Here is a 6,333-nt window from a genome sequence, read left to right as displayed (position 1 = left end):
CCCCTCACCCCCAAAAATATCTCCTCCCCTCAGCAGAGAATAAAGGTCATGACCGGGACATGACCCCTTGCCCCTCCTTTCTGTCCCTCCCCACTGAGGGCCATGCAAACACAGAGGCTGGGGAAAGGAGGTTTAACTGACCAAATAACTATCCATTACTAACAAGTACATAAGGTTATTCTAAGGTTCAATGAATGGTGAGGCTGATAAAAGTGGATCATCGAGGTTATTTATCTGTATGTTGATAGAAACATTAGGTGAAAACAAGAAAACATAAGACTACCAATATGCTCCTAAAACTCACTCATCACACAGTTACATCCTTTAGCAGACAGTCTTATCCAGAGCAATTTACAGGAGAAATTAGGGTTAAGTGCCTTGCTCAAGAGTACAGACAGATTTTTCACCTAGTTGGTTCTGAGATTCAAACCAGCAACCTTTCAGTTATTGGCCCAAAGCTCTTAACTACTAGGCTACCTGCCGCATATTAGTCAAGGTCGATTCCTGAGACTATATGACATGTTTGGTCAATAGCCTGGATACCTCATTATAACAGAACATTAAGTTGAGCATTGGTTTTTCTCAGATTTTAAGGTTAGTGCGCCCCGCTCTGGCCATATAAGAGTAGTACAGTTTCATTACAGTATAACGTGCAGCACTGCACAAGCTGTTTCGTTCCAAAGGAGGTGCCTTTGTGAATTGCCTTTGGGATACTGAGACCACCTTATGTTGTTGTTTTTAAAATATATTGGGGTTTGAGATAATGTTTTTGTTTTATGTTGGCAAGGATAGATAAATAACATGACCTTTAGAATAGAATAGTTTGTTTTACTTTAGTTTTATACTTTGATAATCAACACGTGAAACATTTTGTGTCATATTTTGCAATATTTTTGCATATAGTCCTACCGGCCATCTTCAACTAATTCTAAACACTGGCTAACAGCAACAAGAACAAGCTATATTGGCAATTTATTATCATTGCAAGTTTGCAAACAACATTTTCTTGATGTTCTCAAGTAAGCATTACTTCATTAAATGGGACAGCATAAGTTGACAAAAGAGACCCGTCCCCTCACCAATCAATCATTTTGAGTGAAAGCAGTTCATCTGATTAGACAGTTCTATGGATGTGCGAGACAAGCTCTCGCATTTAACTAGGCACGCGTGTGGTGTGAGTCACAGCACCCACTATCAGATTTTACTTTTATTCATGAAGGTAAGCGTCGCGTGCAGATGGTCTCTATTGAGCATGCAAGGTGGGCCCATGAGATCATTAAATTTAGTGTCCGGAAGATGGATGGATCCCTCTCCGAAGACACACAGTTTATGAGTTTAGGGATTTTGGTAAAAAGAAAAAAGAGAAATGAAGGCATGTAAAATGAAGACGAAGTGAAAAGAGATGCAGCTTATGAGACCACACACACAGACACACACACACACACACACACAGACACACACACACGAACACACATCAACAAGGATGTTATTTGGGCTGATTTGGATTCTCCAAATCATTTTTTACCTAAATGAGAGATTCTCACTGCAATTTCATTCAGTGTGTGTGACAAATTATTTGTATTTGCTTATTTTGAATTTAGTTTGCCTGCTGAACCATCAAAATGTGACAAATGGTTGTGCTCCTTTTTTATTGGTCTGGGCAGGTGTGCGGGCAAAAGCAAGAAAAATTCTATTGAGATACATCTATGAGGTTTTTTTCAGTTTTTCTAACCTCCATGTCATTTTAGATTGAACATTTCACATTTCTATTTCGAAGGCCTCAAATGCACCATCAGGACTGAAAAAGCATTATTTGTGGTCAGAAATAATCAAAGTATTGTTTATCCTTTTAAAGAGACACAACAATTGGAAAACAAATCGTAAACAAATTCAAAGCTCATGAATATGGCATATTAATGTGCCAGATTGGGACGTGTAGTTTTGTATAATGAATGCATTGCACACACACCTTATGACATGTCCACTGTACAGATGGTAGGAGCGTGAGTCTGAATGAGAGCGGGACCATCCAGGGCTGCTGACGCATTGTGAGGTCCGCGACGCCTTCAATACCCAGAGTTAATGAGAACAGACTGACTCGCCCCCCCCCCCCCCGTTTCCATTCATCTCTTCCCGTGTCTCTCCTCCTCCTCTCCTCTTCGCCTCTCTGCCCGTTTCCATCTGTTTGGAGACAAAGGGCCACGAGCCAGCTCGAGCCCTGGGACCCTGCTGGTGAAGTGCGCAGGGATAATGCGTCCCATCCCGTGGGTCGCATTTCAACACATGGACCTGCCTTTGTCCTGCTGTGTGCTGCTCGCTGCTTCAAGGACCCACACACACTTCACAACACACACCTCACATGGGGAGGACGAGAAGAGGAGAGGAGGAAGCAGGAGTGGAGGTGGAGGATGGGAGGGGGGGTGCCTTGAACATTGATAATTGTTATAATATCCAGACTGGAGAGAAAAAAGGTAAAGGATAAAAAAACGAGCAGTACAAAACCCTCAAATGCTGTTCCTCTATTCCTCACACAGGGAACATATGGCTGTTTGTTGTCATATTTTTTGTCCTTAGCAAATTCACACAAAGCTATCAAGCCCCTTAGAATGAAAGAATGTGTGTGTTGTCCTACTCCAGGCTTTAAAGGAGTCTACCTGAATGATGAACGGGAGAGGACGGCCAAATGTTGATAATGGTCATAGTCATCCCAGGCCGTCTGCACACTTCCTGACATATGGTCACTTGTAGGCCTCTGCCATTACATAATCCACGGTGAAAAGGGGGAAGCAATATGGCTCTTTCTCACACACAAACACATATGCACCGGTCACACTCGCAGTCTGTTCACTGCCCACAGCAGTTTGAGCCATGGTTGCCTGTCTGTTGGTTTCTCCCCTCTCATGAGTTTGTAAAGAATAAATTGAAGGGGGCCGATGGCGGTGCAACAGAACCTTTTGGGATGGGGAAGGGAACACAAATGGTCTTACAGTTTATGGCAAGTACAGATGGACTGTCTACTTAATAAGCTTGAACAGGAGTCTGAGGCTAAGGTTGGCCAGAATGATGCTGGTTGGTTTACTATCTGGGGAGAAGAGAATATATTCACTATGTGAAATATCTCTGTTGGGAGACTATGGCAGGCAATCTAAAACATGTATAGTATGAAATACTCTCCATTGTACAGGGCCATGCCAAATTGAACACAGTATGTTGAATTAAATCCCATTTAGAGAATGTTAATGTTGCTAAAGAAACAACCAGAGGAATTCATTCAAGTAACTGTTTAACCGTCTACCAGCAATTGAATTAGTAATTCCAAGGAAGCCTGGTTTATTTGAGGTCAAATGTAGGAGAAAGCAATTAGAGAAATGATAAAGGGCCAATGTATAAGAAGCTTTGACTGACTGACTGACAGACATACTGTATTCTAAGGTCTTCTTTCTGCATGTGTAGAGCCTTTCTGATTACAAGATGGAGAGACCTTGGACATGACAAAAAACCCTTTCCCTCACTTCTCCTCAGATAAAGAGATTCGAAGCAAGGTCCCCCTCCCTTATTACAGCAGCCACCTGAGGATAGTAAGAAGGAGGAGGAACTCTGTAAAATATGCAATAAATGTGAACAATAAATCCGAACATGACCCAATCAAAGAGGAGGATGTGAGGCATGATGGGAAGGGACCAAGCAAGCTGTTTTATTTCTGTGTCTCAAATAAAATTTTATTGGTCACATACAGATGTTAATGTGAGTGTAGCGAAAAACTTGTGCTTCTAGTTCCGACCGTGCAGTAATATCTAACAAGTAATCTAACGATTTCACAACAACTACCTTATACACACAAGTGTAAAGGAATTAATAAGAATATGTACATATAAATATATGGATGAGTGATGGCCAAATGGCATAGGCAAGATGCAGTAGATGGTATAGAGTACAGTATTTACAAATGAGATGAGTAATGTAGGGTATGTAAACATTATATAAAGTGGCATTGTTTAAAGTGACTAGTGATACATTTATTACATCCAATTTTTAATTATTAAAGTGGCTAGAGATTTGAGTCAGTGTGTTAGTGATGGCTGTTTAACAGTCTGATGGCCTTGAGATAGAAGCTGTTTTCAGTCTCTCCGTCCCAGCTTTGATGCATCTGTACTGACCTCGCCTTCTGGATGATAGTGGGGTTAACAGGCAGTGGCTCGGGTGGTTGTTGTCCTTGATGACCTTTTTGGCCTTCCTGTGACATCAGGTGGTGTAGGTGTCCTGGAGGGCAGGTAGTTTGCCCCTCGTGATGAGTTTTGCAGACCTCACTACCCTCTGGAGAGCCTTACGGTTGTGGGCGGAGCAGTTGCCGTACCAGGCGGTGATACAGCCCGACAGGATTCTCTCGATTGTGCATCTGTAAAAGTTTGTGAGTGTTTTTGGTGACAAGCCAAATTTCTTCAGCCTCCTGAGGTTGAAGAGGCGCTGTTGCGCCTTCTTCACCACGCTGTCTGTGTAGGTGGACCATTTCAGTTTGTCCGTGATGTGTACGCCGAGGAACTTAAAACTTCCCACCTTCTCTACTACTGTCCCGTCGATGTGGATAGGGGGGTGCTCCCTCTGCTGTTTCCTGAAGTCCACGATCATCTCCTTTGTTTTGTTGATGTTGAGTGTGAGGTTATTTTCCTGAAACCACACACCGAGGGCCCTCACCTCCTCCCTGTAGGCCGTCTCGTCGTTGTTGGTAATCAAGCCTACCACTGTAGTGTCGTCTGCAAACTTGATGATTGAGTTGAAGGCGTGCATGGCCACACAGTCATGGGTGAACAGGGAGTACAGGAGAGGGCTGAGAACGCACCCTTGTGGGGCCCCAGTGTTGAGGATCAGCAGGGTGGAGATGTTGTTTCCTACCCTCACCACCTGGGGGGCGGCCCGTCAGAAAGTCCAGGACCCAGTTGCACAGGGCGGGGTCGAGACCCAGGGTCTCAAGCTTAATGACGAGTTTGGAGGGTACTATGGTGTTAAATGCTGAGCTGTAGTCGATGAACAACATTCTTATGTAGGTATTCCTCTTGTCCAGATGGGTTTAGGGCAGTGTGCAGTGTGATTGCGATTGTGTCGTCTGTGGACCTATTGGGGCGGTAAGCAAATTGGAGGGTGTCAGGTAGGGTGAAGGGGGTATGATCCTTGACTAGTCTCTCAAAGCACTTCATGATGACGGAAGTGAGTGCTACGGGGCAATAGTTGTTTAGCTCAGTTACCTTAGCTTTCTTGGGAACAGGAAAAATGGTGGCCCTCTTGAAGCATGTGGGCACAGCAGACTGGGATAGGGAAGGTCCACGATCCCAGTATACACCGTGGTGCTTTATGTCACGTTGCCCATGTAAAGGGCCTTTGAGAAGATTTCAATTGCATACTCCTGGCATCCTTTCTCCTCTTTCCTCATCTCCTTCTCAAACCCATTGGAGGAGAAGGTCTTCCAGAAGGAGATGAGGAGAGAGGACGTTAGGAGGTATGGAATTGAGATCTTCCCTTTGACTTTTTGCTTGGTTCCATAAATGCCCTGAGAGAGAGAGATCATGGGTTTGATGGGCCATCAGTACACGTGACACACCTGCTCTAAACCAATTTGAAGATGCCTCCAACCATTCATGAATGAGCCTATGCAGGTTATAGATGAGTCTGCCATGGTGGCGTCGGAGCCATTTTGGCCTTCTTATGTGCTCATTTCATGTGTTGTGTATATGTTGTCTGTCTAGGGATGTTTTCACTTGTTTTGTACACTAGGGAAATTCTCACATCGGGGTTATGGTCACATGGTACAAAGGTAACCAGGAAGTGTTAACACAAGTGAGAGGAGAAAGGATAAGGTTCTTACCATCAATGCTTATGGAATACACCTCATATGTATTGGAACTCTGTAAAAGATGCAATAAATGTGAACAATAAATCAGAACATGACCCAATCAAAGATCTAGGCATGGAAATCCATTTCTATGTGGATGCATCATGAACTGCGTTCAGCCTGTGAAAGTAGCATTTTCTATAAGGAATCGCCTCTAGGCCCACAATAGCTCTCGAAAACCCAAGGGGAGTGAGTATAACAATGAGTTCTCATTTGAATGTATGGACCACAGCTGGATAAATGAACTACAATCCCGACGCTCTGTTTTAACAGAAACAGTAATAATCCTCGCTTGCAATACATAACTTTCACATCAGGGATAAATAATATTTCAAATACGCAGTTTAGAAAGTTCCACAGACCCCAGCCAAGGTAGGAAACTTCCTCCCCATTTATGCTCCATTGCAGACATTTGAAACGGAAATTGGAGGGGAGGAAGTGTGGTCTAG

Source organism: Salvelinus alpinus, chromosome 38 (assembly GCF_045679555.1).
Source record: "Salvelinus alpinus chromosome 38, SLU_Salpinus.1, whole genome shotgun sequence".
NCBI lineage: Eukaryota > Metazoa > Chordata > Actinopteri > Salmoniformes > Salmonidae > Salvelinus > Salvelinus alpinus.
This window is presented reverse-complemented; position numbering follows the sequence as displayed.